The following is a 24,698-nucleotide window of genomic DNA, read 5'->3' on the forward strand; positions in this document are numbered from 1 at the left end:
ATGTTCATGTGTATTCATGTCTATGAAGGCTTGGAAAATGAGATTACAACATTCAGGAAAACTCTGTCATCAACTCAAGAATAGGTAAATGGTGAATTGCAAAGAGTACTGGGTTTAGAGCCTGAGGACCTGGGTTCAAATTCCAGCTCTGCTACTTGCTACCTTTTTGACTTTAGGCAAGTTACTTAACCTCCCTAGGACTCAGTTTCCACATCTATAAAATGAAAGACCTCTTTTGTGTCTTCCAGCTCTAGATCCTGTGATCCATGTGACTAGTAAAATCTATCTGAATGTTAGTGTCACCCCTTTGCTCAAAATACTGCATGGCTCCTCACTGCTCAATGTATGCCATAAGGTAAAGTCCAAACTCCTCAAGAGACAGGCAGGACCTTCCTTCATCACTTCACAACTGAACTTATTGCCAGAGACTACTAGTTGTTCTGCCTGCCTCAAATAACTCCCCATTCCAGTCCACCCTGCATTTAACCGTCAAAGTGATCTTCCTAAAACACAGCTCTGACCATAAACTCTACAAACTCCAGTGGCTCCTTCTTTCCTCCAAATTCAAATATAAAATCATAATCAATTTTCCTAGCCCTGCCTCATGCCAATCTCCTTGGCAAATTATTCATTTCAACCAAACTGATGCAAAACCCATGTGCACTCTTCCATAATGATGAGAGCAAGCCCCTCCCTCATTTAAAGTCTCATTTGAAAAGGATCTCATTGATCCACTAGCCCAATCTGTACCTGTTGCTAAAAACTAATTCTTTGCAAGTTCATTCAACATATATTTATTAAGTTCTTAATATGTGCCAGGCACTTTTCTAGGGGCTAGGGCTATTTTTTTTAATTGTCCTGCCTCCAAAAGCTTACATTCTATTTCTCCTAATTTAGCCTTCTAGTACAAAGCAAGGCAAGCCTAAGTCCTTTCTTAATAAAATAATAATGGCTAGAATTAATATAGCACTCTAAGTTTTGGAAAGCGTTCTACAATTGTTTCTGTGTCTCCCTTTGCTCTTACATTTTCCAAACTGGGCACCTCTTCTGCTCAACAAATCCCCAATGGCCTCTTCTGTGTTCATTCTAACTTGCAAGAGCCTTCTTAAAATATGGTGCCCAGAACTGGCCACAATATTGCAGATTTGGCCTCATTAAGGCAGAGAAGAACTGAACTATTGCCTCCCTTTTTCTGGACTCTATGCTTCTCGATATAGCCTATGATTACATTAGCTATTTTGGGCGAACATGTAACATTGTTGACTCACAGTTCATTAAAACCCTCAGGTCTTTTTTACGTAAACTGTTGTCTAGCCAAATGTTCTCCACCCTGGGCTTGTGCAATTGGTTTTTTGAACCTAAGTAAGAATTTGAACTTACCACTATTCAATTTCATCTTATTAGATTTGGAGCCCTAGTCTTGCCATGAAGACCTTTGGTATTTGTACACCATAGTAGAAATACCCAGTTTCATGCTATACAAAAATCTGATAGCATTTTACCTAACCTTTAACCAAGTCATTGAAAAAAATGTTGAACAAAATAGGTCTCTGAACAGAACTTCAGGTCATTCTATTCCAGCCCACCTTCTTGGCTGACATTGATCCACTAACATCCATTCTTTGGGTCTATTCATTAAGCTATTTCAAACTCACCTATTTATAATATAACATCTTTCTATCTTGTCTCCAAGATTAATAGGAGAGACATGCCTCACTAAAATCTAGATCAATTATTCTGTGACTTCACCTGACCTACCATTCAAATAATTATCAAAAATGTAAATTAGTTTTTTTATTTTATTATTTATTTCAGCTATATTTATGCTGGCTCTCAGTGATCAATCTATCCCTAAGTTCTCACAAATCAATAATGCATTCCAAAATCTTGCCAAGAATTTAAGTCAACCTTACACCAACCTGTAGTTTGAAAAATCCATCTTCTTTCTCTTTTTGAAAATTGGAACATTTCCCAACATTTAGTCATATATTGCTTCCATTTTCTTTTATATTTTTTTAAAGTTCACTACAAGTGATCCCATAAGCATATCTGTAAGTTCTTTTCATATCATGAAATACAGTTCAAGGAAGTTTGGTTTCTTGAATTCACTGAAGGGAGCTCAATGTTTTCTCACTATATATATGTATGTATATATCCTCTCTTATTTTTAGTTATTTCCTATTATCCATTTTTGCCTTCCTATCTTAAAACCATTGCCCTTTGTAGAAAAAATCAAAATAGGAGTTGAGTTGTTCTGCCTTCTTTCAGAGATTCTAACACCTAGCCATGACCCAAGCCTCTCTTTCTTGCCCAGTTTTATTTTGAGAGGTTTAGGTTAAAGACAGGAGAGATATTTTGAGAACTGTGAACCTACAGTCATAGAAATGTATGTCATGGAAGCAGAAAATACAATCCAGAAACAACAAAGATTCAATATCAAACTGACTAAAAACAAGATAGATATTAAGCAAATGAACATAAAAATGAAGAAAGGAAAAATAATAATTCTGAAGAAATAGTGCAATGCATTCTAAAACTATGAGAATATATTTGAGGGGAAAATTTTATTCAAGTCAATATCCTTTATTATCTACATAGAGTATAATGTGGTAGAGAAAGTTTTAACTTCTTCAGCAAGAGACTTGGTTTCTTTCCCTATACCTGACTTTAACTAGCTAAGTGACCTTGGGGAAATCAGTTTCCCTAAGACTCTGTTTCCCCTTATGTACAGTGGGGATGATCATATCTATCTTCTCTCTGTCATAGCTTTGTTGTGAGGATCAAATGAAATAACATAAGATCAGTTTCCAAATTTAAAAGAAGAATTCAAATGTGAAGCATTATTACCATTAATAAAAATCCAATCTGAGCAACAAAGGCTACTACAGAATCCTTATCCCTAAACACCTTGCAAATAAAACTAGGCTACTTATCAGTTCAGTATCAATTAAATCTAGCCCTGTGTAGAAGCAAGAGATTAGATTACATGACTTGGGGTAGTCTCTTAGAGCTGTCAACTCTTTTCCTTGGATGAGACCTTAAGGGCATCTCTAACAAATGATCATTCTGCTTTCTGTTTGAATATTTCCCTTAATGGAGAACTCATTATTTAATGAGGCAACTTATTCCATTGTCAGGCAATGTTTATCTTTTTCAAATTCAACCCATATCTGCTCCCATTGGTCCATTCTACTTTTAGAAGCTTTGTGCACTCACACATATACCCAAATCCAACCCCTATATACATGACAGTAATTCTTCAAAGTAATTGAAAACTATTGTTGTTATACCCCAACTGCCCAGGTAACTCATAACTAAAAATAGAGGAAAAGAAGTTCACAAGTTTTAAAAGACCTATGTTCATGAAAAGTACTCCAAACAGTGGCACTTTTCTGTTGAAACATACCCAATCCTAAAGAAAGCATGTTAAATCTAATCAAAATGTTATTAACTCTGATATGATCTCCTAATCTTTTTCAGGTGCATCTCACATTCAGAATCTTTCCTTGGTTTCCAAACAACAAGTTGCTTCTTGTACCAAAAGATATGTGACTTGAGATATCTGTTTATCTTAAGTAACCACTGAAAGATATGTTTATAACTTTATGGGAATGTCCTACAAGCCTGTTAAACAACATCTGCTATTGTTGTGTATAAGTGTATGTACACACGTGCTCGTGCGTGTTTCATGGTTTATTCTCTTTTATGGAGCTGTCAAAGAGAAAGAAACTTTTTTTAAATATGCTTTTGTTGCTAAGTAAATGAAAAAATCACAACACAGAGCCATACATAATAACTCACAAATAGTTGGAGGAGAAACCTAATGGCCAACATACCCACAGAGAAGAATCAGAGAATGGACTTTATACAGACGCAATCTTATATGTAGACAGAACCGTGTTCCTCCTACTTGGTATGATTCCAAGAAATCACACAAATCAAAACAAAGATTCCACCAATCATACTCTATCCTCATTGAATTTCTTAGAGGACAAAATCTTTCATTTCACAGGAAGAGAGCAGGCCTACAATGCAAATTCAATTCAAACATTTATTGAATATCTTCTTTGTACAGGGTATAGTGCTAAACAATGGGAACAAAACCAAAAGACCAAAACAAAAACAAAAACAAAAATCCAGCCCTTGCCTTCAAGGAGATCATATTCTACAGAGATAATATCACATATACAGAGATAAATAAAGGCATGGCATGAGAGAGCACCAATAACTATAGGATCTAGGAAAGACTTCATAAAGGAAGCAGAACCTAAGCTGCACCTTGAAAGAAGAAATGGATTCTAAAAGGAAGAGATGAGGATGGAATGCTTTCCCAGCATGAAGGACAGCCTGTGGCAAAAGCACACAAATAGGAGAAGGAATGTCAAATTTGGAGAATAGATTTTAGGTCAACTTGGTGGGAACAGTTGGTGGAGGAAAGTAATATGAAATGTCTCAAAAGGCATGTGGAAGCCAAAATGTAGAGGGCTTTGAATACCAGGCTGAGGAATTTGTTCTTTGGCCAAGAGGCAGCAAGAAAGCATTGGAGAGTTTTCAGAAGGTGAATTACAGGCAGAACTGAATCTAATGATTATTAATTTGGCAGCTAATGCAGAGAGAGTCAGTTTTCCAAGGTCTAGCATAGACAGATATGGAGTAAACGATCTCCAGGAGGATGGCTATCAGTGATGAATTCTTTGCCAATGAGAACATAAGCAAGAAAGAAAAATACAAAATGGCCCTCGTTCCTGTTCAGTCAGTTTCATCTGTGATGGTGGCATGATGTTGAGAAAAGGCAGCAGAAGAAAGAGTCTTATATCACCAATAAACTTTAATTTGGTCCTCTAAATATGAAATTCTTAACTCGTGATATACTGCCAGAGAAGCCAAATCATACCAATCTTGACTCTCTCACTATACATGAAACCCGAAGAAAGAAGGAAGTAGGAACCAAACTGAAGGAAGGCTCACAGTTACTTATTGGAGAAGCAAGGAAAGGAATTGGAAGGGTCAGTGTTAGCCATATACCCAAAGTCAAGAAGAATGATTATTTATTTAATGGAATTTTTGTTCATCTCATATCACAGTATTTGGGTTTTTTTTTAACTCTTAGCTTCTATCTTAGTATCTTCTAAGACAGAAGAGTGACAAGGGCTAGGAAATTGAGGTGAAGTGGCTTGCCCAGAATCAGACAACTAGGAAGTGTCTAAGGCCAAATTTGAACTCAAGTCCTCCTGATTCCAGGCCTCAATTCACTTTGCAACCTAGCTGCCCCATATCATAGCATTTATAATAAGCATTTTTTATAAAAACCATCATAAAACAATTGAAATATCAGTTAAGGAGAATGAAGCAATGCAAAAATCTTAGAATGATTTGATGTCACCATCAAAATTAATTCTCCACCCACATTTTGATATCCTCTGATTTAAAATAAAAGGTGAAAATGTGTAAGGATGTAGAGAACTTTATGAGGTGGGGGGGAGGAATGGCTCAGAAAGAAGGAAAGAGAAAAGCAGATTGCATAGAAGCCTCATGGCCTCATCTGATGAACACTTTCTTCAAGAAGAAAATTAGTAGATGCTGAGCATGGCAAATACCAAATAACATGACAAAGATGATTTATTAAATTTTAATAGACAAGAAGAGACAAGCCAACAACTTGTCAGAGACAAGATCAAAATTAACACAAAACAATAAGAAAGAATAACACGATGATGAGGCATACAATTGAAACAACTTGGTCCCAATCTACTTAAATAAATAGATTAGCAAAATAGATAGCAAAAATAATAGCCACCCCAATTATGATAATTTATATAAAAGTGATATAAATAAATTGTCAGAACATGACCAAAAGAACCTAAAAAGTAACTTAGCAAACACTTTACTTATTGTCAAAGCAAGGAGAAAGAGATATTGGCAAAAGTGTACTTTTAACCAGCTTTCCAAAAAGAAGGAAAAAGAAAAAGTATGCAAGATACACTTTTAAGTTTAAATTGCATTATTAACATTTCCTCTATCTTCTTAAGTCTAAATAATCAACAAAATGAGAAAACTCTAATTTATAGTATTTGCCAATTGGGGAATGGCTGAACAAATTGTGGTATATGCTGGTGATGGAATAGTCTTGTGCTCAAAGGAATAATAAACTGGAGGAATTCCATGTGAACTGGAAAGACCTCCAGGAATTGATGCAGAGTGAAAGGAGCAGAGCCAGAAGAACATTGTACACAGAGACTGATACGCTGTGGTAAAATAGAATGTAATGAACTTCTTTACTAGCAGCAATGCAATGACCCAGGAAAATTCTGAGGGATTTATGGAAAGGAATGCTACCCACATTCAGAGGAAGAACTGCAGGAGTGGAAACAGAAGTAAAATAACTGCTTGAACACATGGGGTGATGCAGACATGGTTGGGGATGTAGACACTAAATGACCACACCAACTATGAATAATATATAAATAAGTTTTGACTGATTACACATGTTAAAACCAGTGGAAATGCAAGTTGGATATGGGGGGGGGGTAAAGGAGGGCTGAAGGGGAAAGTAAAAACAGGAATCATGTAACCATGGAAAATTTTTCTAAAAAAATAAAATATTTAACTCTAACCCCCCCAAAAAAATATAGTATTTGCCAACTTTTGAGGTGTAAAATCCTCACAGTGAAAATTTAACAATCAAATTCAAAAGTTCAAGCTAGTCACAACACATCCTTGAAAGTAGGCCAAAAAAAAAAAAGAACAACTGGTTTTAGAATGTAAACTCAATTTGTAAAAACTTGTGAAGAAAGATGTAAGATGATTATAAGCAATATTGTCTCAGGAAGACTATAGCACAACAAAAGATAAAACTGAAGAAAAAATTTCTTTAGGAAACTAAGTGTAATCATCATAAGGGCATTTGAAGATGAAATGGAAGCACAAGTAGTATATAGAAAATGGAAAAATTCTGCAAAGGTTTCTAGTAAAAATTATTTTTTACTCTCATCACCAGTAGAATGGGATCACTCAGAGTCTGATATTAAAATCCTGGATATGTTTATAAGGGACATATAAGTGTCACCAAAAAGGACAAAGATGAAAAAAGCAGCTGGACTGAAACAAATTGTACATGGAGAAGATCCATGCTAGAAGAAACACAGTTATAAGGGCATTGAAAGATTGATTCACAAGGTATCTAATGGAAGGAGAAACACTGAAGATATAGTAAAAAAAATCTCAGAACCTATTAATAACAAAAAAAGGAGATCAAGAGAACAACAAAAACTATCAACCTAGAAAGAAGCCTTTCTATGCACCAATTAAAGGCATCTTCAAGAAAAGTATTTATAGGTAACAAGGAGGCATTAGTTAGCAATATTCTACAATGGTCCACATCTCTACTATTTCACAATTGAGACATATAAAGAATACAAGACCCCTCTGTGGTTATTGTTTGTTAACTGTGAAAAGGCATTTAACTTGGCAGAGTAAATGCTACCTTAAAGTTTCTCTTTCAACAAGGCATCTATGTACAAAGACTTTTAAGAAGTCAGTTGAAGCAGAAACAAAGATAATGTTGTCATAAGAATATATGAAATCATTTGGATACAAAGAGGAATAAGACAGACTTTGGGAAAGACTACCCACCTGGTAAAGAGGTTTGATAATATTAGTAATGAATTATCTAATGAGGGACTTCAGTTTTCTTGACATCTCTCTCTCTCTCTCTCTCTCTCTCTCTCTCTCTCTCTCTCTCTCTCTGTGTGTGTGTGTGTGTGTGTGTGTGTGTGTCTGTCTGTCTGTCTCTGTCTCTCTCTCTCCAAAACAGAGCAGCTATTAATTTCTTAGACTTCCTTAATGAAAATTTCGATGTCACTTAAGAAAACAAAGATGGACAAAGCTACTGGACTAGAATATACTCACAGAAGGTCTGTGCTTAAAGAGAGTATATCAAAAGCTTGATAAAATATCAGAGTTTATAATTACCAAAGTAGGCAACCAAGAAAACACTTACAACTACCAATAATGCACATACTTTCCCACCTATGCAAAAAAACAAAAATATTACCATATCAATGGCATCCTTAATAAGAGTATCAAAAAGCAACAAGAAGGGTTTTGGAAGTAATGTCTTTAAAATAACAATGGATTGGAATCTGTAGTCTTTAAGATCCCTTAGTTTGTTATTTGTTGACAACAAAAAAACCATTTTATTTGGTAATGTAAAATGGTACCTTAAAGGTTTACTCCTAATATGGTGCTTCCCATGAATGTCAAAATAATATGAGAAATCTTAAAAGATGAAGCAGCAGAATAAACTTTGTTCAATGATCCTTTGATTATTAACATCAAATGATGCATAAAGGAGGGAGACAAATCTTTGCCAAAGGTTCTCATCACTATTATAGTAGAGTTCAAAAATAAAGTCCAAGTCAAAAAGAGACAAGATCCTCCAGATGTTCCTGTTTGTGGATGAGATTGTGCTGATTTCATCAAGTCCTGGAACACAGTAGAGCCTACTAAAGGAGATTCATAGTCATTCAGAAGTTTATCTTAACTGTCTGCAAAGGAAAAACCAAGTGAATGAAGAATGTCTTTTGTCCAGACCCAGATATGCAGTTGGATCAATGACTTAAGGAGCTCCTCCATTAGGCTATCTCTCTAGGACTGACACTGCTAATGGACTATGGGCTAGGCCCAGAGTTGTGGATTAGGAAAAGAGTAGATTGTATTATCTTTGGGAGATTGCTCAGTTTCTTTAATAATACCAACTTACTGAAACAAAGACATTCTTTTTAGCACAATTATTTTTCCAATAATATCCAGCTACCAGTCCCTAAAGAACAAAAGATAAGGATCATGTCATGGTGGATATATAGTAAGCAGGCTGCAACAAGTTGCAAATACAAAATTTGTGGGACAAATACTGTAAAGATATCAAATGTGTGATTAGAAAATGCAAACATTTTCTAATATAATACATACATCAATAATCATTTATTAAGCATTTACTATATGACAGATATTGCACTTTGGCATGTGCAATGAAAAAAAGAATGACATAGTCCCTGCCCTCAAGGTATGACATTCTAATGGAGAAGCAACATGTAAATAATTAAGTATACCAACAAATAGATAGAAGGTAACCTTACAGGACAAGGGGAGCCTCTAGCACAGGAGCATAACAGGCAAGACTTTCCAGCAGTAAATGAGATTTGAGCTAAGACTTGAAGGAAAACAGAACCAGGGATTCTCAGAAACAGAGGTGAGGATCAAGAATTTCCTAGGCATAGTAAGCAGTATATGCAAAGGCAAAGGCAAAAGATGGATTGTTATGTTCCATATGGAAGCCGGTATAACAATTGTTTACAGTGTATGGAAGGAAGGATAGGATAAGAAAACAGGAAAGGTATGAGTTGCATAGCAAAACTGATGCACAACCTGTGGAAAGCCTACATGTTCCTTGGGTATCAATGCAATGTGAAAAGAACCCAAGGTTGGTTGTCAGCACATTGGATGCACTACTCATGGGGAATTTATGGAAGGATGTGAATGAATGGATGGATGGAAAAATCATTATTAAACATTATGTGCAGAACACTGTGCTAATCACTGGAAAGATACAATTAGAAAAACAAGACTGTGATCTCAAAGATCTCATATTCTAATAGGTGACATAAATAGAAAGTTTCAGATATGTGTCAGATGAAAGATCCCATGGACCTTAAGTAACAAGCCACCAAAAAGATGATGATGGATTGCTTTAAAGTTTTTCCACTAATGAAACCATATTCATTTCTACTGTTGAATCATTTGACATTACCAAGTATTTTGGCAGTGATAGCTTTCTTTTCTGGGTCTTCAGCAGCTGTGGTTTCTAAGGGCATATAGAATATAATAACTGCAAAAGCAGGTACCATGTTGTATTTCTACAGAAATTGATTCCCTGGTAGCAAATTGAAATAAGAAAGGGCCATGAGTCCATACCCATATGGATGATATATTTACAATTTTAAAATGTGAGGTTTGGATTGCATACAGGAGTATTATGGTCCACCAACCATGAATTTGACACCTTATCCCTAGATTATGGCTGTAGGTTCAGTGCTAGAAACAGAGTCAATAATTTGATTTGTATTGCTGTATTGCTAATTGAATTCAGCTTTTGAGAAGAGATGGCAATAGAGGAGGTAAGAGTTATTTCATTTGCCTGGCATATTCTACCTTTTGTATCTTCTTAATTAGTCCTTGCTGCTTCATCCAGACTGGTTTGCCTTACCTATAGATGATTCTTGGTCTACTATAAATGAATATGACTTCAGGGAGGTTGCTTCCCTGGATGATGGCTCCCAAGAAGCCTTTCTGGTCTAGCTGGGCTAGGTCTTATAGGGATCAGCCTACAGAGATAGGCCTGCCCCCTGTCCTCTTCCATTGGACATCTCACTAAATAATATACTCAACCAGAAGCTTCTGATTGGTCCCCATGGTCACTATCACTGTGTGCTGTACTGAAAATGCTTGGTTACTGAGCAGAAAGAACTGATCATTCAGCAGGCATGAAAAGAAACAGTTTCTGTCCTTGATCTCTCTCATCCTTGCTTTGGCTCTCCTAATGGTTCTCATTATACAGATTAAGTCATCATTGGCCCTTGGTGAAATGGTGAAGAAACACTTCTAATTTCCTCTTTCAGAGCTTTCTCTTATGCTCCAATTCTGTTTTCAATTTTTTCTCTTTTTTTTCTCCCATGATTGTAGCTTATTACCAGATTGGCCACAAAGTGATTAGCATTTTTGGTCACAAAAACTCTTAAAAACTATTTCATAAGATGTTGAAGGATTTCAATCTACAGCCATGAAAGGAGTATTCATATCAGCAAAAACATTGAACCTTAAAACCCTTGAAGTAAAGTTTTAATTTTCTTGACTATGGAGAGATTTTTTTGTCTTAAAATTTATATTTAAAGTAAGTAATAATAACATTTCTAATCCTTGGTACCCTGAAAACACTCAGTTTCAAATCCTGGCTTTTCTATGTGCTAACTGTATAACTTTCAGCAACTCACTTATGTATTATGAGACTCGATATCCTCACCTGTAAAATGAGGAGAATACTGATAATCTCATAGGATCTTTGTGAAGATCATCAGAAATAATCTATGGAAAATGTTCCATAAGTACATTTTTACATATGGGAGGTAAACTGATAGTTAATTTCCTCACTATAATAGGATTGCATTTAGGCCTCAACAATTCAAAAGTGATATGTATAGAGATTTTGAGCAGTTAGAAAATAAAATAGAAGTATGGAATAGGATACATACTTTCAGAAATGGTCAAAATGTTGACTTGTTTTAACTATATTAATTTTATACAAAGATTGTTTCTTGAGGGTTAGGGATTTCATGTTAGCAGAAAATGGCAGAGAGGAAACAAAGATGGGTAGGAGGGAGGGAAGAAGAGAAGAAGGGGGAAAGGGAGGAAGGAAGGAAGGAAGGAAGGAAGGAAGGAAGGAAGGAAGGAAGGAAACAAATATAACTTAAAGAGAAAGCAAGAAGCCATTCATGAATTATAATCAAACTGGGGAAATTGTTAATAATTTTTATATGCTATATATGCTTTTAAAACAACATGTAAAAGAAATTAATAGTTTCCTATAAAATCCTCTTTTTATTCTCTTGGTATTTGAAGGTTTGTTGGAAATTTTTGAATTAAAAAACAAGAAGGTCTATAGAGGTTGTAAGGATTAGGATCTTTTGGTCTGAAAGAAAGGATAAGGGGCAGTTTTCACATGCACTTCAATGTGTTCAGATGAAGAATGGTTAGCAGCTGTGTTCCACATCCACTGAGGTCAGCGAGGAGGAAGACAATAACAAATAAGAATTCAGGTTAGATGTCAGGAATGATTTCCTGACATTAAGAGCTGTTAAATATTAGAAGAGATGACTGAAGGATGTTTGGAGTCTTCTTCTTTGGTGGCCTTTAATAGTAGGAAGGAGAATTTTTGGTTTTGAATGAGCCATGTAAAGCTTTCTTTTAGGCAAAGGAAATAACTAGTTGTTATCTGAAATCACACATCTACCTCCATATGTTGCAAGCCGTGAAGGAGGGAAGGATGGACAGGACTGAAGTTCATAATTTTCTGTCCTCTTTATTACTATTCTCTCACTAGTCCTATAATTGTAACGGAATAGAATTTGTTTATTGTTACCCAGTTATTTTATATTTATACTGTTATATTTTTCCCAACTACCTTTTACTTATGTGGCAGCATTCTCCATTAAAGACTTAATATATCAAACTAGTTTTTCGAACTCTAGCCCTCTCAAATCAGACTTGGAGGGGGGCGGGGGGAAAGCAGCGAACTCAAATTTCATTCCACATTCAGAAAACATTATCTCTATTGTTCATGGTCTTAAGAGGCCATAAGTTAAATTTATAGACCAGAGAGCTAAGGGGGGGAAAAGTCCACTCAAGGACAATTTGCCAAGTTGTATTCTGAGATATGGTGATATAGAGCAGGATATAGCAGAAAGAGTGGTAAACTAATGCAAAAATTACTGAAGTTCTACACTCAGTTCTGCCACTAAATAGAAATTTTTCCAGTTGACTCTTGTGTCTTTTATCAGCATCTGCCTTAGCTTCATTCACAACCCAACTGATTTGCCAGTTGCTGGATGTTGGCCTTCATCCTGGTTCTCTATTTAGTACCAACTGCATTGCTGTCTACCTTCTGCCCTGGCTTTGATCCAGTCAATGGAGCATTACCTAGCCCTGTATCTGTGCCCACACTTTTGGCACTCTGTTAACCTACCCTATTCCCTGCCCTAATACCTAAACTCTGGATTACTAAGTTCCCAAAGGGAACTTATTTTGATCCCCAAATATACTAAGTCACAAGATGTGTCATCATTTATTAACTTTTCATCTCCTGCCATCCAGAAGTGTAAGACATTTGTGCTGTAACACTGTGAGACCTTGGACAAGTCAAATAACCTTTCCAGGTCACAGGTTTTTCATATATCAAATTTTAATCATTTGAAGATTAAATAAAATATTATTTGTTTAAGCCCTTTGAAAATTGCCAATTGCTATATAAGTGTAAAGAATAACTATTCTAAATTATTTTGTCAAATTCCTAGATAACATGAAGTAAAAAAGGGCTAATGCATTAGATGAGAGTCAAAATCCAAAATTTTATAATAGGCTGAATACAATAAAATGAAATATAACAAAACTGAATGTTACAGTTTTGAAAATCAATTGCATAAGTATAGAATGAGGGTGATAAGGATATACAAAAATTCATGTGAACTGGAGATTTTATAATTCTACAAGTTCAACATGAGTCAACACAATGATGTAGCAAGCAAACCAGCCAACATGATCATAAGCTGAATTAACAGAGGTCGAATCCAGCTACAAATTGCTAATGATAAATGAAAGATAAATCAAAACAGGCCACCTCACATCTGCAAAACTGGAAAAAATGACAAAAATTGTGAATTATCATTGCTGGAGAAATTGTGGAAAGATGGAAACATTATTGGGCTCTGGAAGGAGTTTTGAATTCTTCCAGCTATTCTGAAAGGCAACTTGGAATTGCACATAGAACGTGATAAAAAAAAATGGCTATGCTTTTTGACCCAGAGATCTACTGATAAACCAATACCCAAAAGAGATTAATTATAGAAAGAAAAGCACTCTATATGCTAAAACATTTATTATATCACCTTTTGTAGATGCAGAGAACTGGTTATTAAGTAGATGCCCATCTACTAGAGAATAGCTAAACAAGTTTTAATGCAATCTCCCATCAGAGAATTCTCATGATGCTACCTTTTGGTGGAAGTTGTAAGGATGGGGGATGGGACAAAAAGAGCCAGAAGAAGGCTGTTGGTGACAGTTACTGACAGTTGGGACCAGAGAAAATTCTGGGTAATTCTCCAGAGGAGGAAGGAGGGGAAGGGTTTCCGGCCAAGGACTGAGAGAGAAGAAGAGGTGGACATCTCAGCTCCGATCCAGTCCTGAGGGCTTCCTGAGGATCTTTCTTTGGACACTGAAACCCCAATTCCCTGGTCAAAGGCATCCCATTGCTTCTCATCCAGCAAGACTTCAGTCAACTAAGTTTCTGGACTCCATTTAGGGAGCGATCTTTTAGGCTCCTTCTCCCATTACCCAACCTTGCTGAGAGACCCTTTCCAGTCTAACTTGCAATTATAGAAAAAGTTCGAAACAGGAAATAGAAATAGAAACTGAAGGAGAAGAGGTGAGGGGAGACGCTTAGGAGTGGGAACCCCAAAGGTTCCCACCCGAGTGATGGACTCCATAGAAATAGAGAAAAGGGCACCCCAAAATCCCTCTGCCCTTTACCCCCTTTCCCCAGTCTCTATATTGATGTTAATAAAAAGCCATTCATTAGTCAGATAGCATTCCAGAGTGCCTGAGAGACAATGGGGAGGGGAATCACAACTTGGTCTGGCTGCCTCCATCTTGAAGCCAGACCGCCTGCTGTGAAGGTGACTGACCTTGGGGGAGGCTTGTGTGAATCCCGCACTCATTCAGAATTGGATTGGGGTCCCCCATTCTTCATCTTATAGGGAAGCCTTACCCCCAACTCCTGTGGGGTGGCATGACCATCCAGGTCACTCAATTTTGGGGTAACACCCCCTCAAAGTCTCGGCAGTGTATATTTGGCAGGAGGGGAGAGCTAGAAGAGAGTCTCACCTCATAGACTCTCTCTCTCTCTCCCCTCTATCATAGCATTTGGGTACTGGCTCTTATTATTCTTATAAAGTCCACGCTGGATGGCAAGACCAATTGGGTTATGAGGGTCTGAGCCTCTATTGAGTCCACAGGCAGCTTTTGTCTCCATAAGAATTCCTTCTTCAAATGACTATCACTCTGAGTCTGCCCTTAAAGTCATTGACTCAAGTCAGCAAACATCACTATAGGCATTAGAGATTCAAAGAAATGTCAAAATAATAATAATAATCCCTGCTCTCAATGGACTCATAATTGAATGAGGGAGAGAATATACCAAAAAACTATGCACTAAGACATATAAAAAGGTAATTTTGGAGTAATCTCAGAGAAAAGGCATCAAGTTTAAAGACTAGGAAAGAAACAGCCATATGCTCATGGTTATAACTTGGGAATGAAGAAAGTAATTCCACCCCCCCCCCAACATCATTTCCTAAACAGTTCAGAGTCACCTACTTAACTGAAGATGCTAAATAAAGAGAGCAGAAAAGAGATGGTTCATTCTTTTTGTGTACCTATTAAGTGAAAACGCAATAAACCCCAAATGATCGATTCTTTCTCTGAAGTCAATTATAAGGCATTCCATATTCATATAGTGCCAGCCCCTTAGTTATACATAGCTGGAAACAGGTCCCTCAAGTTTCTAGAAGGACTGAAATGAAACTGAGGATATCTGTGTATGCTTTGTCTCCTCCCTGCCTCATAGACCAGGACACTCTATTACAGGTGAAATAATGATTCACCCAGATATTCTAAATATAATTTCCAGAGGATTGTTCCCACTAGCATGCTCTCCTTTTTCCTCTAAACTTTGATCTCTACCTACCAACTTGTTCCTTCCTACTGCCTACAACATAGCACAGTACTTAAAGGGAGAAAGAGTGAGTTTGAATCTAGCCCAAGACACTAGCTATGTGACCACCTAACCTTTCTTAGTCTTGATTTCTCCATTCAAAAAATGGAGATTTGAGTAGTAACTATCACACAGGATTGTCATGGGAATCAAATGAGTTAATATTTGTAAAGCATTTTGCAAACCTTAATGTGCTCCATAAATGCTAGCTATTAGAAGCGGGTAGGTAATGAAGAATAAGGTCTGAAATCAGGAATATCTGAATTCACCATCCTCAGGTGCTTTCTACCTGTGTGATTCTGGGCAAGTCACTTATACTCCTTCTGACTCAGTCGCCTAAAATGTAAAATGATGATAATAAAAGTATTGACTTCTCAGGATAAAATGGGGGTTATAATAGTGTCTAACTCCCAGATTTGTTGAGATCAGATGAAATAATATCAAAAAGCACTTAGCACAGTGCTCAAGTATTTAATATGTGTACTTAATATCAATATTTAATATGGGATTCTTGACTTGGCTTTTTTGCATGGATGGTAGACTAAAGGAAGGCAATTCAAAACTCTTTGACTTGTCTTTAAAAAAACAAATCTAGTTGGAAGGCCCTGGATTATATGGTAAGATCAATGGATTTGGACTCTGAGAACCCTGGTTCAGATCTTGCCTCTCCCACTTTCTTTGACTTTGGAGAAGTCAATTAATTTCTCTGGGCCTTAGTCTGCTCAACAGTAAAATAAGGGGGTTAGAGGATCTTGAAGGCCTGTTTCATCTCTAAATTTCTATCCTAAATAATCAATCCCAGGGTTCATTTTTTTATAAAGAATATAAATTCCTTCTTTTTGCCTCCTAACTTAAATCAGTTTCTGAACATCTTAGACAGAAGATTCATTTAAAGACCCAGTTCTGTTTAGCAACAATCTAGCATCTTTTCAAAGAAAATGATTTCTGGTTGGAAACTATCTGCAGGTCACTCGTGGGAGACAGATCTAACATCCCAACTTTCCAGTAAATCAAGACAATCATTTCCTCTCTAGAGAATGTGAGTGTCTCCATCTGCATTTGTGAGACCAATGATTTTTTTTTCAATGAAATATAGTCCTCTTCATGCCTTTAGGAGTTACAAATCTGCAATCTATAGTAGCTCATAAAAGTGGTGACAGAAATATTCTAAGAGGCCAGTGCAACATTACATCAGTTACATGTCCACTGCAGGGCATAGTCTAGAAAACAAAATGGAAGATTCTTCTATTAACTTTAAGACTGTTCTGATGTTATCTATGGCAGGGAATCCATAAGGATAGTAATGAGTCTGACAAAGTTTTGTTGGGGTTGTGCCAGGCAAGAAGGTAACCATAAGTTATTAGCAGTCATTAGATCAAATAAGAAAATATTTGTAAAGTGCTTAGCATAATGCCTGGTTCATGGTAGGTATTTAATAAATGCCCATTCCCCTGCCCCCTGATTAGTGAAAAATGTGTGTTTTTACATGAATCATTAAGTATCTGTTAAAAATACAGTAGTGGGGCAGCAAGGTAGCATATTGGGTAGGTCACCAGGCCTGGAATTGGAAGGACCTGGGTTCAAATCTGGCCTCAAATACTTCCTAGTTGTGTGATCCTGGACAAATCATTTAACCCCAATTGCCTATCACTTGCCATTCTTCTATCTGAGAATTAATCTAAGACAGAAGATAAAAGTTTGTTTGTTTGTTTTACTAAGAGAGAAGATAAGGAATTTTTAAATTTAAAAATATTTTTTTAATGTAAGATAAGGGAAAAAAAAGCAGTAGATAGAAAGAACAAAGGCCTTGAAAACAGGAGGCCTGGATTGTAGTTTTAGTTCTATCACACATTAACTGTGTGAGGAAGGGAAGTCACTTAACTTTGCTGACTCTCAGTTTCTTCATCTATAAAATGAGGACGAAAATACACAAACTATATGGGGAAGCTGGGTGGCTCAGTGGAGTGAGAGTCAGGCCTAGAGACGGGAGGTCCTAGGTTCAAAGCCGGCCTCAGACACTTCCCAGCTGGGTGACCCTGGGCAAGTCACTTGACCCCCCCCCCCTTGCCCACTCTTACCACTCTTCCACTATGAACCAATACACAGAAGTTAAGGGTTTAAAAAAAAAAGAAAAAAAGAAAATACACAAACTATATACTTAAGAGCAGTTCTGAGGAAAGGGATTTTCAAGCTACAAATATATAGAAATTTCAGTATTTATGTAAAGAACTAAAACTCAAGCACAACCAAATCAGAGATGTCTATATTATTATTTAGTGAGTACAGATTCTGAAATAGAAGATCCACTTTCTAGATCCCATCCTTTCACTTACCATATATGTGATCTTGGACCAATTATTTAACCAACTGTTTAACTTTACTATTCCTCAATTTCCTCATCTTCCAAGGGGAAGAGTACCATAATACTTATTTCAACTAACACTAGAATTACTGTTGAAATTAAATCAAATAGTATGTATGAAGGCACTTGGAAAAATACAAAATGCCACATAAACTGAACATAATGAGGAGAAATGACAAGACAGCAGCCACTACCAAAAGACAAAAGCAAAAATGAAATTCAAAATCCTTAACTGGGTAATAAAAATTGTAATTTAAGTTTAATAGAAGAATGTTTATTAAAAAAATTAAAATATATAGATTAGTAGGACAAGAAATAGACTATTTAAATAAATCATCATCAAGAAAAATCAAAGAAGCTATTAACTCCCAAAAAGAAGAAAGGGGAAGAGGAAGGACCAGATGTATTATTATTACAAAAATAATGGATAGATATGTCTCTCCAGGGCTAGTTTGATCAGGAGCGGCAGACTCCTACCTCCTTCTCCTTCACAGCTCCAAAACCAACTCCCCACTTACTTGGGAATTCTCCCCTAAACCCCGTTGGTTCCAATCAGTCACCAACTGATCTTCACTCTCAAGGTTCCGCTGTCAGCCTCCCTCAAGTTCAGTCTTACAGCACCAGATATCTAATTATACCAGAAACATTTATCATCAAAACACTTTAAAAGTACTGATTAAGGAGAGAAGCAATTCAGTAGAAGAGATTATGTACATAACATATAGAAGAATAAGAACATGGTAACTTAGTGTTTCATAAATCCAAAAATTACTACTGGAGTGAAGACTTACTATTCTATAAAAACTATTAGGAAAACTGAAAAGCAAGCTAGTAGAAATTAGGTATAAACCAACATCTTGCCAAAGTGAATTCCAAATGGATATATAACTTGGACATGGAGAAATCATAAATATATTAGAAGAGCAAAGAAGCAATTATCTTTGATCTATGGCTGGTAGAATAGCTTATGACCGTACAGGAGATAGAAAGAATCACAGATGATTAAATGAACAATTTTGGCTACATAAAATTTAAAAAGTTGTGCACAAACACAACCAGTCCAGCTACAATTAGAAGGAAAGCAGGTAATAGGCGAGAGTTAGGGGCTTGTCTTCACAATAAGGTTCTCTGATAAAGATTTCATTTTAAAGATATATAAGGAACTAATTGAAATTAATAAGAATAAAATCATTCCCCAATTGATAAATGGTCAAAGGATTCAAAGATAGAAATACAAACCATCAGTAGCCATATTTCAAAAAAATTCTCTCAATCATCATTAAAGAAGTATACATTAAAACAGCTCTCAGCTTCTATATCATACATATCAGACTGGCACAATAAAAATTTTTTAAATGGAAAATGAAAAATGTTGGAGGGGTTGAGGAAAACAGGCACAGTAATGTATTCTTTTGGAAAGCAATTTGGAGCTATTGACAAAATCTACTCTATGACCCCAAAATACCAATACTGGGCATATACTCCAAAGAAAATAAAGAAAGAAGGAAATGACCTGTATGCCACCCCAAATGACAGCAGATCTTTTTGTGGGGCAAACAGGAAAATAAGGGTACATATCAATTGGGGGAATGACTGAAGAAATTATGGCATATGAATATAATGGAATATCATTCTTCTATTAAGAAATAAACAAAGAAAGATGATTTCAGAGAAACTTGGGGAAAGTTGCATAAATTGATGCTGAACAAAGTGAGAACCAGCACAACAACTTATACAATAACAACAGTATAAAAACAAACTATGAGCACTTTCACTGATCAACACAATGACCAAGCACAGTTCCATAGGACTGAAGATAAAACATGCTCTCATTACCTGCCAGAAAGGTCATGGCATAAAGGTGAAATGAAACATTATAGATAAAGATCTAGATGTAGGTATGTCGAAGCATATGTGCATGTGTATATATGTATGGATGTATATAAAATATATGCATATAATAGCCAATGGAAGAATTTGTTTTGCTTGATTGTGCATAAAAACTCTGCAATTTTTAGTTTTTGTTGTTATTTTTTAGTAATGGCAAGAGGTAGATTTCTGTTCAGAGAAAAAAAATTAAAATAATTTTTAAAAACTAATATAGAGGACCATAAGGTCAAGTATATCAAGGGACAATGGCAGGAAAACCAAAATGATTTGGTACTGGTTAAAAAATAGAGGCAGCTTAATTGGTCAATCAGATTATATGCACAACCTGCAGAAGCAAATAAACCTAGTAGCATAGTGTTCAATAAACTAAAAGACTCAGCTTCCTGAGGCTTATTATTTGACAAAAACTGTTGAAATAACTGGAAAGTAGTCTGGCAAAAATTAGGTTAGACCAGTGATGGTGAACCCTTTAGAGATGGAGAGCCAGACCCCACCCCCAGACTGAGTGCTGTGCCTGCCCCCCTCAAGACCATATGATGGTTTCTCCCCTCCCCCATCACATGCTGGGAATGCCTTGGCCCCCTTACCCGACACAGGGGAGGGAGAAAGCCCTCCCATTGGGCTGCTGGGCAGAGGGGTAGGGGAATGAGAAAAAATGTCATCAGGTGTGGTGGAGAGAGGGAGAGGAGCTGCTCCATCTGAGTCTCTCTGCCTTTCTAGTAAAGAACTCGGAGAGGGGATGGAGAGGGTGGCTGCATGGCCACAGAGAGTTCTCTGTGTGTCATCTTTCCCACCTGTGCCATATATTCGCCATCATTGGGTTAGATCAACACCTCACACCTTATAGCAAAATAAAGCTCTAAATAGATATATGACTTAGATACAAAACATCACATCATAAACTGATTGGAAGAGGGACAGGTAGGTGGCACAGTGGATAGAGTGCCAGGCCTGGAGTTGGGAGAATCTGGGTTCAAACTTGAGCTCAGATACTTCCTAGCTGTGTGTCCTGAGCAAGTCTCTTAATCCCATTTGCCAATAAATTAATAAACAAACAAATAAATTAGAGGAATAAGAATGGAAATATATTTCAATATTGACTAATGGATGAGTTTATGACCAAACAAGGGATAGAAAGGATTACAGAATATCAAATGGGCAATTTTGACTATGTAACTTTTAAACATTTTTAGAAAAAGAAAGCCAAGGAAACTAAAATTATAAGAGAAACTATTAACAGGGCAGGGGGGGGGAGTGAGGGGTGGTGGAAACTTTGTAGCAAATATCTCTGATAAAATTCCTACATAAGATATATAAGGAGCTGATTCGAATATGCATAAACAAAAAACACTTTCCAAAAGATAAAGGATATGAACAGGTAAATCTCAAAGAAAGAAATAAAAGTTATCAAAAGCCATGTGAGAAAAATGCTCCAAATATAACTTCAGAAAATGTATGTGGAAAATTATTACATGTAATTGGGAAAATAAAATATCTTTAAAAAAAAGAAGAATCATCCACCTGGGAATCAAAGCAGAGAGAATCCCAGAATAGATTTGTAAAGGTTCAAGTTATATGTGATAGACTGCTTTTAACTCACTTTATAAAATGATCTAAGTCATCTATTATGTATTACATGGCTTTTGGCATGTAATAAATGTTTAAGTCAATCTTCCTTGGCTAACTGGGCAAAGTGAATGCAACTATGTTCCTAAACAAACGAAAATGCTCCAAATCACTAATAATTAGAAAAATGCAAATCGAAATAACTTTGAGGCTCTACCTCATACTTATTATTGGCAAAGGAGACTTAAATAAGAAACAGTAGTTGTTAAGGAGATTGTGGAGAACAGGCACAATAATACACTGTTGGTGGAGCTGAATTGGTCTAAGTATTCTGGAAAGAAATTTGGAACCATTCTCCAAAAGTCACTAAAATGTGCACTTTTTTTGACCCAGCAATATAATTACTGGGCCTATATACCAAGTGGATGAAAGGAAAAGAGAAAGAGGCCATATGTTAAAAGAAACAAATTTTTTCCATCTTTTTGTTATGGCAAAGAATTGGAAACTAAGGGAATGCCCATAAATTGACTGATGATTCCTTGAATTATGGTATGTGAATGTAAGACTACTTTTACCATAAGAAATAATGAAAGCAATGATTCCAGGGAAACCTGGCAAGATTTACATGAATTGATGCAGAGTAAAATGAGCAGAACCAGGAAACTACATTAAATAACAACATATAAAGAAAAACAACTTAGTAAGTTTTAAATACTCTCATTGATGCAATGACCAACAATGATTCCATAGGATCAAAAATGAAGCATTCTTTCAATCTCTTGGCTCTGGAAGGTTAAGGATATTGATACAAATATACCTATGTACACACATATGTATATTCGGATATGGCCAATGGGGTCATTTGTTTTGCTTAAAGATTCAAGTTATAATGGTTTTATTTATTTTTTTGGAGGTGAGAAGGGAAGTAGAGGAAAGGGGAAACTACTAAGACTGTTGAGAGAAAAGAAGCATGTTTAATGTATAGAAGAAAATATAAGGAAAGCCAGAAGGAAACACAAACAAGCAGGACAACTTTGAAAGCTAAGATTCAATTACATTATATTTTAAAATAAAAGTAAGCTATGCATAAGAGACTCTCTGTTTCATATGTAATGCTCTTTTTGTTTCATTTTGCATGAGGAAATGGTCATTTTATTTAGTGTTTAAGTTCAGAATCAAATATATGTATGTATACACACATATAAGATACAAGTTATAAAAACCAAGTTGAAGCCCAAAGAAGAAATGAAATGTCAGATCCCACTGCTTCTTTGCAGAAGTGGGAGACTATGAGTATAAAACACTATTTATTATATTAGACTTTTTTAGCATATTGGCTAGATTTACTGAACTATCTTTTTCCTTGTTTTAAATTCCTTTTTCTAAAGGATTGATAACTGAGAGGAGGAGAGAGGAGAAGATCCATTGGGAAATGTAGGTGAGGTGAAAACAAAAGGTATCAATAAAAAAATTTTTTTTTAGTTCATAGCTTATTTATGGTGAGTTAGGAGTAATTTCAGGCTGGGTCAGCCTAGATAGTTAATAATATTCATCAAAGGCCACAGGGAAAAGATTAAATCCTCTTGTGCATTCTCTCAATACTCTCATCTTGAGTGGCACATCTGTTCTTCTCGCTTCAACCCCTATCCTGGGGTTACTCACTCCCAGATTCCTTCTATGATCCCTCCCCTATCCTACAGCACAGGTGCGCACACCTCAGTCAGTCCTGCACCTCAGTCCTGTGAGAGTTACATATCATTTGATATGCATATGAGATGGCAAACACTGAAAAGATGAATGAGGTTTTGTTTTGTTTTTTTTAAATTCAGAAATATTCCTAGCTAACCACGCCGTACTGCAAAATTAAAGGCAAGGTGGGGACAGTAGGCAAGATAGAATCATGGAAAGGACTGTATGTTTAGCCTCCTAGTCTCTACATACTTGAGCTCCAATCCTACATCAACAGCTACCAATGTCTTCTATGGCTTCTGGTAGAAATATCAAACATAGCATGTCCAAAATAGAAGTTATCATCTTTCTCCTCCAACCCATCCCTTTTTCTTAATTCCCTTCCAGTCCCTCAGATCCATAAGCTCAAGAACATCCTCAGCTCTTCTCTTTCACTCTCCATATCCAATCAGTTGCCGGGTCCTCTCTATTCTGTCTCCACATCTCTCACAGTCATTCCCTGGTCCACATTCACACAGTCAGACACTTATTTAACGCCCTCATCAAGCCTCATTTGGACTATAGCAACCATCTCACATATACTTTTCTTGCCTCTAATATTTCCAATACATATGCCACCCAACTGCTAAAAAGGTCTAATCAAGTAATGATGCTCCAATAGTTGCTCAATTATGTCAGATAATATATAAATTTCTCAGCCTGGCATTTCAATCCTTCATAAATCTCAGCTATCAAACATCATATGAAAAAATTCTCCAAATCACTAATAATTAGACAAATGCAAATGACGGTATCTCTAGCTTTGACTTATGTTCATCAGATTGACAAAAAATGTCAAAAGAGGAATATGACAAAAGTTGGAGGGTCTGAAGGAAAATAGGTACATAAAATATAATTTTGACAAAGTTGTCAATATGTCCAGTCATTCTGGAAAGTAATTTGGAATTATGCCCCCAGATTCACTGAATTACCTATACCCATTGACCCACCAATACCACTATACTCTCGAGTAGTCAGACCATATTATGTGCATAATAAAAATGGATGCTAGTAATATAGGCATAATACTATATGCTAACAAAACTAAAAAAGAAAATAATAAGTTGAAGAATACCTTCAAAAATATTTGACAGGGCAGCTAAGGGTCTCAGGGAATTGAGAGCTAGGTCTGGAGACAGGAGGTCCTGGGTTCAGATCTGGCCTCAGACACTTCCTAGTTATGTGATTTGCCTCGCTCTTACCACTCTTCTACCTTGGCAACAATAAGTTTTTATAGGGGCAGCTGGGTAGCTCAGTGGATTGAGAGCCAGGCCTAGAGACAGGAGGTCCTAGGTTCAAATCCGGCCTCAGACACTTCCCAGCTGTGTGACCCTGGGCAAGTCACTTGACCCCCATTGCCTACCCTTACCAATCTTCCACCTATAAGTCAATACACAGAAGTTAAGGGTTTAAAATTTTTTAAAAAAAGTTTTTATTTAAGATGGAAAGTAAGGGTGTGTGTGTGTGTGTGTGTGTGTGTGTGTGTGTGTGTGTGTGCACTGATAGTTTGGGTCTTTAAATATAATTATACAAAGAGATCCAAACTATCAGCAG

The sequence above is a fragment of the Gracilinanus agilis genome, chromosome 3 (genome assembly GCF_016433145.1).
Source record: "Gracilinanus agilis isolate LMUSP501 chromosome 3, AgileGrace, whole genome shotgun sequence".
In the NCBI taxonomy this organism is placed as follows: domain Eukaryota; kingdom Metazoa; phylum Chordata; class Mammalia; order Didelphimorphia; family Didelphidae; genus Gracilinanus; species Gracilinanus agilis.